The following is a 12,621-nucleotide window of genomic DNA, read 5'->3' on the forward strand; positions in this document are numbered from 1 at the left end:
ACCTGCGTTACGAAATATGTTTGGAACTCTTCTCTGATTTATTGATAGATCCATATACATATGAGTAGAAATAAATGTTAACAATACTAATGTACTATTACTATACAATATCTACGCCTTGAGCAAGTAGTAGTCTAGGCAGTATTATGGAACATTGTTCTTAATACCTAATCCAAAACATTAACACACAGTAGGACCTACACATTAAAAAAAGTAGCATATCTAAATGTTTGCATTCAAAATATTTGTGAGTACTGCAATAATTATGGACACACCTGTACAACATGCACTGTGTGTAGATTAAACATACCTTATATAGTCTAAATATATGCCTACATAGACTAGTAAAGGTTCTAACATACTGCACTTGAAAAACAAGTCACATTAGTTTTTCCCTTTGGACATCAAAAATGATTTATGGAAGTGATTTTAACACTTGTCACAAGTTAATAATACATTGTTTCTTACGTTTTTTCTGGCGCACTTTTCATGATACCACTTGAAGCAATTCATACACTTAACCCAATCACCCATGTTGGTTGCTTCGCTTGCATAGTAATACCCGTTACAGGCAGCACAATAATTGTTGGGATCTGCCATCGTCTGACGTGTGTGAGGTTCGAGTGACTCATTTCGGTTGCAAACAATTCCTACAGTTTCCTTTGCACGCACATTACGTTTAAGTTTCTTGTTTTAGACACATGATGGACTGGTAATCTTTCGTTTCTTCTTGTTGAGAATTTCGATATGTTGCGGGGTTGTTAGACATGTTGCACTTCTGGTAGTTCTAGTGCGTGTAGCCTCTTGACGGGTAGGAACAGGCATGATATCTTGAAATGACGTAGTTTGATCCCTACTTTTATCACCACTATGCACTTCTGCTGCAGCAATTCGTTCATTTCGTGAAGCAGTTCCTTGTGTTCCTTCAAATTGTTCGCAAGTACTGGTTGAAGGTTTTGCCGAAGTGTCGCCTGGGATTGTATCCACCTGGTCATACCCTGGTAATTGGTATGACATCAGGGTTTAATGGATAAATTCCACGTGTGCGGAAACCGTTCACTGCTGAACCCACAGTAGCAGCTTTACCTCACGCTGCAGCAAAAAGAGATCCAGAAACAAATTTACTTATCTTCCTTCCTCTATTCTGCCGAATGAAAGCTGAACACTGTTCATTGCAATAGTGCTTTAATGGCCGATATATTGCTCTGTCAAGGGGTTGTAGCCAGTGTGTAGTATGGCTTGGAAGGCACAATAGAGCTATTTGATTATCTTCACAGAATTGAATTGCTTCAATGTTATTGTAGTGTGTTGTGTGACCATCTAATAACAGCAGAACTCTTCCTTGAGGCTTGTGGTGCTGAAAATGTTGTAACCAGAGCATAAATGCTTCCCCTGTCATGTATCCTGAATCAGTCATGGCAACTGCGGAGTCTGGTGGTAGCCCATCCTGAAATTCTTCTCTCATGCGAACACCCTTAAAAATGATAAAGGGCGGAACGTAAGCCCCTGAAGCACTCATACGTCCCATTACAGTAACTGTTTCCCCCTTCTCCCCCGTAGTTAATGCATGCACCGATTTTTTGCCTTTAGCCGCCGACACTTTTCCCGGTTTAAATATCATTTGCAAACCCGTCTCGTCACAGTTGAAAATATGTGATGGAGGCAAACGATTACCTTCAGGTTCTTCCATTTGCTCATCGAGGAGTTTGAAAAATTTGTCACATTCAACTTTATTCAAAGAATCTGAACGTGCGTAAGAGAGGGGTTGAGCCTTTCGAACACTAACAACATTGTTCCGTTGCAGCAACCCATACAACCAATCATATCCTGCAGTTTCAGTGCGCGAACTAAATGGGTGTTTCAGTTCATTCTTCTCTGCATATTGATATGCGATTTTTCGAGTGTCAGCCATAGTTAGTGGAAAACCCTTTGATTCCAACTGCAATAAATGTCTTACTAAGTCCTTCTCCGCTGAACCAAGTACTATGGGTCGTCCTAATTTTGGTCTATACATAACGTCTCTGTTGAGACGGTGCTGCAAAGTTCTTCGCGGTACTCCATATCTTTTACTGGCTCCATAAATGGTCATGCCTTCTCTAATAGCTGTCAGTGCTTCTTGCACTGCTTCCTCTCCGTAGGAACATCTCTGACTTCGTCGTTTGTATTCACGAACCATGGTCGTTCATCTGAAAGTAGAACAAAACAAATCCTCAGAAACCAAATGCGAAAACTATTACTGTAACATATTTGTTAATTATAGTATGTTCTTTCAGTGGAGGAAATATTGTGTGTAATATGATGAGAATTGTAATGGAAAGAGAAACTATGATTGTTTTACTATAAGACATTATGCTAAAAGTGGTCTAAATCACTGTAATTTCGTGGATTATTACTAATTGACGTAAAATTAAAGTTCTTGTTGAGTGTGTTATTAAGATTCACGGAGAATAATAGACGATTCTATTATGTTATATGAAGATGTTAACGAAGTAACTGTTGCTCGTATGGATGTTAAGAAAGCTACTCTTACAGGAAACATTATCTACGATAGATATGTATGAATTCCTTGGAAGTTGTACAATTAGTTTACAATTATTATTATTAAAGTTACGTTGGACAATATGCTTGAAGGCGAATTAATTGGCCAACGCTATCAATTTGTACATCCATTCGGAATAAAGGGGATGTACACATTATCAATCTAGAATTTAGGATCTGTTTTGGGGGCGCGGTGGCTCAGTGGTAGAGCGTTTACCTCCGGTGCTTGGGGTCCCTGGTTCGATACCAGCTCGCGCCGTGTGGACTTTGTGGTGGACAAACATCGTGCTCGTGGGTTTTCTCGGGGTTCTCTCGTTTCCTCCCACTTTCTTCATTCCACCATTTCACTCATCTCTCATCATCACCGTCTCCTTTAACCTAACCGGCATAACCGTTGGACGTAAAACTACAGATTTCAATTCATTTCATTTTTCTTGTGAAATTGAGGAAGCACTGATTACATGATGGAATAAAAGTGTTATAATATAATCTTTTGTATGTTCCTACTTACGTAATTTTGGTCAATTATTCTACTTACCACCAGGCCCGCAACCAGAGGGAGCTAGGGGGCTTGGTCAGCCGTAAAATTTCCGTGGCCCCTCCGGACCTTAACACAAAATGCTATTATTAATACAAAAAAATTAGGTATTCGTAAGATAATTTTTAATGACTTGGCCCCCCTATCATATTCATGGCCCCCCTAAACCTCTGTGACTGGTTTCAGGCCTGCTTACCCTAACGGTTATGACCAGTAATGATTTCAGAAAAATTTCCTCTGGATGGAATTTGAACATACAGGAAGTGAAAAACAGTTTAAACAATTAATATCTTACAAAAATTTCCGTGGGTATCTCAAGCATCCCAAGGGAAATTGTGCATCTCCTGGGAAAACATCCTATCAGGAAACCCTCTAAAATCATCACTAGTCACGAAGTGCACTTACAGTTACAATCGTGCAGTTATACTAGTGAAATCTCCTCCCCCCCCCCTCAACACAGAAAATAGTTACGCTTTTATCACATCAGACAAAATATTAACATTAACGTTTGGGGTAATTTGCACATATGTGCATTTTATCCTTAGATATATATGCGCATTTACCCCCAAATTGAAAATTTTACTACCACTGGCAACCCTTAATTACAGATAAACTCTGCGGCCATTATGCTGAGTACGGACAAGCATGAATACCTCATGCTTCCATTCCACCTTGGAATTCTGTTCTAATAGCAATAGATTGTTGTTTGTAACTATATCTATAGTATCTCAAAGTTATATCAGACCATATGAAAATAAATTTTATACATTCAAAGGATTACTTACCTACGAAAACTGCGTTTCTTCTTGCGTACGATTCTTCCCTTCTGTGCTCTCGTGACATACAACTCAATTTGCTCAGTCTTGCCAGGCAGCCAAGAAACCTTGCCCTGTGCATTTTTTCAGTATGTGCAATTTACCCAGAACCACTCTATATACAATTGGCTTATCAGTGTATCTATGTCTCATGGCGCTAAGCCTGCTGGTTTCAGAATTGCTGCAGTTGTAAATAGGCTGCTATTCAGTCTACTAAGGAGTTCAAACTTTGTTTTCTTTCTTTCTTTCTTTCCTTTTTCTTTTCTTTTTTCTTTCTTTTTTTGTTTCTAGCCACAAGAATGGAAAGTATTAATTATTATTTCAATTCAAAAGAAAGGCTACAAAATTGATTATATTGAGTCATTTCTCTTCTGTCAATATCCTATAAAATGCTCTCAAATATTCTATTAGCAAGATTCACCCCATACACAAATTAAATTATTGGAGATTATCAGTGCGGATATAAACGAAATCGATGAACTGTTGACAGGATATCTACCATTCGACAAATTCTCGGAAAGAAGTGGGAATACAATACCCTTATACATCCACGTGTTCACATGTTATATAGCGCGGGTGATGTAAAAGGATGCTAACCTCCGACCATAGTCATTGATTTAAATATAGTGTATATGGTTAAGGAAAACATTACGATTTATACGAACCATTTTTTGAATGGCTGTCCCATACACCAGTTTCCGTACTCAATTTTTTTGAACATTCTAATAAAATCATCGGAATAGAGATATGAAGATTCACTTTTCGTAATAAGTTATTTTAGTGCATTCAACTTTCACTGACAGTAAAATAAATGGAATGTTAACGTATAAAGATATATACCCAAAGTGATTGAAAAGTTTAGTCTTTCTTCCATAAAAAAAAAAAAAAAAAAAAAAAAACTTTTCTCCTTTTGAAGACAAAATTATATTCACCCTTAGTGGTCTTCTCAAGTCAGCAATCTTTCGATTGGTTTGACACAGCTCTTTATTCTTTCCGCTATTGATGCTAAATAATAGTAGGTGTTCTTTAACACGCTTCAATTATGATTCAAATTTTTTAATAAATGCGTATTTTCTTATGAGATAACGTACCATATTCTTTCGAATACCCTTAGTAGTATCGTTATGCCTCTGTAATAAACTCACATTATTCCGTTTCCTGTTCCTTCAAATTCAATTAAATATTCAATCATTTTTCTTTTCATTTAGTATTGCGGTGGCTCAGTGATACAGAAACAACCCCTGTCGCATGTTTTGATACAATCTCAACTCCCATCAAGTGGACTTTGTGGTCGACAGGTGTGCATGGGTTTTCTCGGAGTTTTCCCGTTTCCTTCCCTTCCGTCATTCCACCAATATAATAGTACATCTCTTCATTACCATTTCCTTTAAATTTGGTGCATAAACGTAGAAAGAAACTAAAAAAAAGCTTTATTTCCATTTAATTTTTAAGACTTCTTTGGTTTCTTCCTTATGCTATAGTGACTTCACAAATTGATCAAAAACATATTAACTAGGAATGCAATGGATGTACCCGATTGCAATGAAAGGAGCTGAGCGAGCTTAAACTACGTAATCATTCCTGGCCATTATGCAATAATAAATGCCATTTTTAATTGTTGACAAAAAAATCGCGTGAAAACTTTTCCCCCATGTTAAGGCTATGCAAGCGTTTTTCCGTGATTATTCCTCGATGGTACATCGGATTTTTGATTTCGACCTATGTTGTCACTCAGCACGACATACTCTATCAGCGTGCTAAGTTTGGTTGAGATCGGCCAAACGGTCTAGGAGGAAGCGTTTTTCAGTGATTATTCCTCGATGGTACATCGGATTTTTGATTTCGACCTATGTTGTCACTCAGCACGACATACTCTATCAGCGTGCTAAGTTTGGTTGAGATCGGCCAAACGGTCTAGGGGAAGCGTTTTTCGGTGATTATTCCTCGATGGTACATCGGATTTTTGATTTCGACCTATGTTGTCACTCAGCACGACATACTCTATCAGCGTGCTAAGTTTGGTTGAGATCGGCCAAACGGTCTAGGAGGAAGCGTTTTTCGGTGATTATTCCTCGATGGTACATCGGATTTTTGATTTCGACCTATGTTGTCACTCAGCACGACATACTCTATCAGCGTGCTAAGTTTGGTTGAGATCGGCCAAACGGTCTAGGAGGAAGCGTTTTTCGGTGATTATTCCTCGATGGTACATCGGATTTTTGATTTCGACCTATGTTGTCACTCAGCACGACATACTCTATCAGCGTGCTAAGTTTGGTTGAGATCGGCCAAACGGTCTAGGGGAAGCGTTTTTCGGTGATTATTCCTCGATGGTACATCGGATTTTTGATTTCGACCTATGTTGTCACTCAGCACGACATACTCTATCAGCGTGCTAAGTTTGGTTGAGATCGGCCAAACGGTCTAGGAGGAAGCGTTTTTCGGTGATTATTCCTCGATGGTACATCGGATTTTTGATTTCGACCTATGTTGTCACTCAGCACGACATACTCTATCAGCGTGCTAAATTTGGTTGAGATCGGCCAAACGGTCTAGGAGGAGTTCGCGGACAACCAAACGGCTAACCCGAGTATAAGAGCTTCGCTTCGCTCAGCTCAATTATTACGTTTGAGTTCTGGTTTATTGTATACCGAGAAAATTGGAATTATATTACAATGCGACAGTTTTCTATTAGGAAACTCAAACGGCGACAAGTACAACTCACCTCTTGTTATTTTATTTTCGGACCCTTATTTATTAAAATCCTTTGTAACTCTTTTTGCCAATTTTAACATAAATATTTCATTTTTTCTTCGCGAAGATGACTATACTACGAAACGTTTTCGTATATATCTAATCCTAAAAATTGTAAATGCTTTTCCATGCTTACGAAACCTTTCCAGTACAAATTTCATGAAAATTTATGAAGGTATTCTTACTAGAAATTCCATTAAATAAGATGGAAATATTGCAGGTGTTAAAAGTATGGTTTGTCTGCAACTATTTACCAGGTAAGGATTTTTACAGGTCTTTACTTTATCAAATTCCATCAACATTCTTTCCTGTATTTCATTACAAAAACATTAATGTCCTGCTCAGTTGCGTAGCCAGGATTTTTGTTTGGAGGGCCTTAGTCTTCATACATACATACATATATAAAAGGAGAGAGGAAGAGGGAGATACATTTAAAAATGATCGAAAATAACAAATATCACTATAGGATCCATAGTTTTCTTGCTTGCTGAGTTAAACAGTGGAACATCCAATCCCGTTTACATCCAAATTCAGTTCCGCAAGTTGGGGGAGGAGAGGGTGGAGAAAAGATTTTAAAAATGACCAATATTATTATCGAATCTATAGTTTTCGAGGTCTCTGAGATGATCAGTTACACTTTCGATCCCGTTTAAATCCAAATTCAGCCCGCAACTTGGGACAAGAGGAGGGAGGAGATATATATAAAAATGATGGAAAATGACTGATATCAGACAGCGCTTTAGTAATAGTAAAAAGTGACTGACTAACGGAACATATTACTATTTTTTCTTAATTTAATCTCTTATTTTATCATATAAAAGAACATGATTTTTATACTTATATATATATACTCGCTTCGCTAGATTAAATTTTAAATGTCTCTCCCCTTTGTAACGTGCCACTATGTGCTCCGTCCTGGGCCGCTGGTTGTAATAACCAGGACAATTATTAGTATGCGGGATTCGTAATTTCTATATATAATGGCTATATCTTGCAAGTAAGCATTTAGAAATTTCCATGCAGAATTATCGGTAGTTATTCTATATTTAGAGTGAATTTCAGACTAGAACTAGCTTAAATATTACCAGTAAACTGCTATTATCTTCATAAATTAAAAAAAAAATTGTGAATGAATACTAAGGTGATATGGATAAGTAAAAGTAACTGATTTTCTTGCTTGATAAATTTTATAACAAAATTCATGAAAAATTAAATATACAATACAGAAAAATCTATAATGAAATATCAACAATTTTTAAGCAAAATTGAAAAACCAAAAATATATATCTGAGTTGACTGGTACTATGCTTTCTTTTGAACAAGTATACAACTTTCGATAATGAATCCAATAAATATAATAAATATAATACCTCGTAATCCTTATAATTCCAATATGAATTCAATATTTGATCTGCAGGAAAAGTTTAACAATATATATTGAGAATATTAAATAATCAAGATTTAACACTCACCCAATTAAATATGTTTTGAACAACCATCTAACACCTTCAGGAGGACTGTTTCGAATAACCTCTGTTAACACGCTTTTCATATTATCACACCAATTATAGATATTTCGGTATCGAATATAGAACTCTCACAAAATTAATAGGTTGATTTTTTGATAACTATTAACAATTTCACATAATTCTTGAAATTTATGTCACGATAATTTTTTCGACTAAACCACTTCCATGAAAAACGTTAAAGATTCACATTAAGCAGAGATAAACCTTGCCCAGTTCGACATATCGTTTCGAATGGCTGTTCAAAGTACCTACAGCTCATTCGAACGTATGTGTTTTCAGAGATTTCCGCTAGAGGCGCTCTAGTACCTTGAAGTGTAGGTACTGAAAGCATGACCTTCTAGGATATCATTGACATTATAACTTTTTTTTATATAATGTGATCTCATCACACGTAACACCTTCCTCTTTCCTGAGTTGCACCGTCAAAGTGATATGATAAAAACCATTGCAGGTTCGAATCTCATGTATGTTGAAGATTAGATCGAGATCGGGTGAGTGGCTCATGAGTGAGGAAGTCACAGAGATAGCTTTTACATTTATATACGGTACATATATATATATATATATATATATATATATATATATATATATATATATATATATATATATATATACAAGGGATGGAGAAAAAGTAATGGCACAATTGTTATAATTTACAAATGACTGTATTAGAAGGGAAAATACGTTTTACATTCCTTCAATGTAATCACCCCCCATGTCCACAACCTTCTGCCACACGTATGGAAGGCGCCGTACTCCGTCAGCACGTTGTTCTCTGGCTATGTGTCGCAGCGACCGCCCTACGGCATTGAGGATGGCCTGTCTGGTGTTGTATCGTTGTCCGCGAAGTGGTTGCTTAATCTTTGAAAACAGGTCATAATCGCACGGACTCATATCCGGCGAATATGGTGGATGTTCCACAATCTCCCAGTTCCAGGCACGTAAAAGGTCCGTCACGGCGGTAGCTGTGTGACAGCGTGCATTGTCGTGCAAAATGATTGGGGTCCGTGCCAAAAGATCAGGTCGCTTTCTCCGAAGTGCGGGACGCAGATGGTGTTGCAAGAACGTGCAGTAATATGGCGCATTCACAGTCTGCCCTGCTGGTACAGCATGGTGCAGGATAAACCCTTGGACATCATACGCCACTATCAACATCACCTTCACTCCTCCCTGACTAGGGCGCACAGTCTTTGGCCGAGGGGAACCGGGATGCTTCCATTCGTTGGATTGGCGCTTCAAACATGGTTCGTAGGATCGAACCCAGGTTTCATCAATGGTAACGATCCTGCCCAAGAAATTGTCACCCTCCCTCTGGTGGCGGTCCAGCAATTCTTGTGCCAGTGCATATCGGTACCATTTCTGCACCTCGGTAATGACATGTGGAACCCAACGTGCTGCAATTTTGCGAAAACCCAGGATGTCGTTCAAAATGTGAAGCACAGTTTTATGGCACACCCCAACCTCTGCCGATAACTCACGCGCAGTCCACCGTCTATCCACGTCCAGCAAGGATGCAAGGAGCTGAATTGTCATGTTGTCCACTGGAGGTCGTCCAGAACGTTGGCGGTCTTCCACGTTCTGTCTGCCTTCACGAAACACTTTAACCCATCGAGCTACGGTGCGGTATGGCAACGCTGCATCATCACAGGCTTTCTGCAGTCCCTGAAAACATTCTCGTGCACTACGACCACGTGCCACTTCAATTCTGTTCTTGAACATTGTGTTTAGAGCGCTTCCACTCGCGATACCAATTTGACGCCACTGCTCTTGTTGACTGACTGACTCAACAGCGTTCCCAATCACCTAAGTTCCTCAACTGAGATTGTCTTCTCCGGTGCTGTCACCCCGCGGTTCTCCGTCACTAGACTGGCGCGTGCCGGCAGGGTTGCCAGTACTTTTTATCCAACCTATGTATATATATATATATATATATATATATATATATATATATATATATATATATATATATATATATATATATATATATATATATATATATTGACAACCTCCTCGCGTCGTGCCTATAATTTTCGGGAATGAATGCGTTGTGACGCGGAGAAGTTGCTTCTACCCATTATCTGAAATGGGCAGGTTTCAATAAATCTATTACACTAGCGAGAGGATGATTTGGTAAATCAAAGAAACCCTCCACTTCATCTGTAAATCTCATGTATTGTACTCAATTAGAAAGTGTAACGTGTAATTGTGTTCTTATAGCGGATATGACCTAATGAATTCAGATCACAGAACTCGAATGTCTGGAGATTGATCACAGGTAACACTTGTAGTTGAGGTACACATACCTTAAGATGTTGTGACTGCCTGGAGCGACGAATATTCCAATCCTGGATTCCTCTCTGGACTATGTTGGCAATTCATTGGACAGTTGAAGGTACTAGTCCTCGGTGATGACCATGGAAGGAATATCGATCTCACGTCGACCGAATATGTAAAACTACTGAAGCTTGTACTGGCAGTTCGGTTTTATAACAAATAGCCGACTAGAAGCCAACCATCGTAAGGTGGTAGTTACTAATATTTGTAACCGTCGAATCTTAATACTTCAAGTTCTCGTCTCAAACTCTGAGCTAGAACTCCGACCACGATCCAATGTAGATCTCGTTTTTATTCTCCTTTCCACACGATGGAATTCGTCGTTTCATGTCTCGACGTTGATTACCTCAACTATTGGTCAAACTTTCGTTGCAGATCTTGTCACATCGTGACCGAATTCCCAGACTGTCAATCTTTGCGAATCTGAATATTATGTCATATCCAAATTGTGTTTGTGCTAACAAAGTAGTTTTCATTACATCTTTCTGAAATTCAGGCTTACATCAATTTTTCTTAATTTCTATTTACACCATACTGCAAGCTAGCGTCTCGTCAATATTTCATGAACATCAAAACACAACCATGCGTAACTTGATTACATAAACAAACAATAACAAACAATAACAAACAATAACAATAACAATAACACGTGCCATTCCAACATATCACAATTTCACATCTTTGTAGTTTCTTAACCCTTTCCAGCCCGAATTTTTTTGTGTGTTGGAAAAACATATGTTCACAGTATTTCCTGTTGCAATGATGCCACGTCCTAGATCCTCTGTTTTGCTTCACCGCGTGTAAGTAAAGGTATCAAATTATGAGATTGACCCGAAAGAAGAGTGTTATGATTACCTGGGGAAACTGCATGAATTAATATTAGATTTATGATTATAAAAAGTTATTGATTCCAAATGTTATCATTGGGCTGGAGAGGGTACTCAAAACTTGACTTTATTTAAATTACAATTGTGCCAATCACAAATAAAAAACCTATAATAATTTAATATTATTTTCCATGTATCTACAATATATATATATATATATATATATATATATATATATATATATATATCCCTTCCCTACGTTGCGCCGTCATGGTAAAATGATAAAAATCATCCTAGGTCCGAACCTCACCTATGTTGAAAATTTGATTGAAACCGGTCGATGATTCACAACTTATTAAGTCACAAACATAGTCACTTTCATTTTTATATATATTGATTTTTATAAATCTTCCTCGCCCGTATGTTGCTCCGTAAAAGTGAAATGACAAAAACCATCCCAAGCTCGAACTTCAACTATGTTGTAAATTTGATCGAGGTCATTCGGGTGGTAAGTTTTATTTATTTTTTATATCTCCTTACGCCACTGGTCCTGTTCCTTGAATGAGATAACATGGCTGTTTCCCTATATCCAAACTTGATCATCAACACAGCATGATTAAATAGTTTAGAGCATTTGGAAGCAAGTCTAGTTCCATGTATGTTCGTAACTCTACATATTTTGCGATCAAAAATCAAAGAATACTTGGGAGATTTGAAAACAACTCTTTTAAATGCAAGTAAGAACTAATTCAAAGCAACTTACTTGACCTGTTTCGTGAACATTTCGGTAGCACAAGAAGTAAGCCTGAATAAAGTAGCAGCTTTGGAAATCAAAGTTAAAGTTATTTCAAATGAAATGGAAATCAGATATCTAGGGTTCTGTTGCACCAATGGTAATGATGACGACGATTTTTGGATTAAATTCACTTCCAATTAAAGAAGAATTGATATTACATAGACGGCTTAGGAAGTTATGTACATTAACATTTTCAGCAGCACAAGCCTGTATTGCTGGAAAATTTATTACAGCCAAATGCTTGTATACATGGTTCAAGTCCTGTACTGAAATGAATACTGTGAAGAAAATGGTTGATGCATATAATTTCCCATTCTATACCATCGCTTCATGTTTCATACGAATATCAATTTTGAAGAATGCAAATAAATATAAAATAATTCTTGAAGAAATGCATCATATAGATAAATTGTTATGTGTTGACGTGCAAAGCCATAAGAAAATTCTGTTATATTCTCTGACTCAGGCACTGACTTCACTTGTAATTTAC

This window comes from Thermobia domestica, chromosome 1 (genome assembly GCF_964235325.1).
Source record: "Thermobia domestica chromosome 1, izTheDome1.hap1.1, whole genome shotgun sequence".
Taxonomy (NCBI): Eukaryota; Metazoa; Arthropoda; class Insecta; order Zygentoma; family Lepismatidae; genus Thermobia; species Thermobia domestica.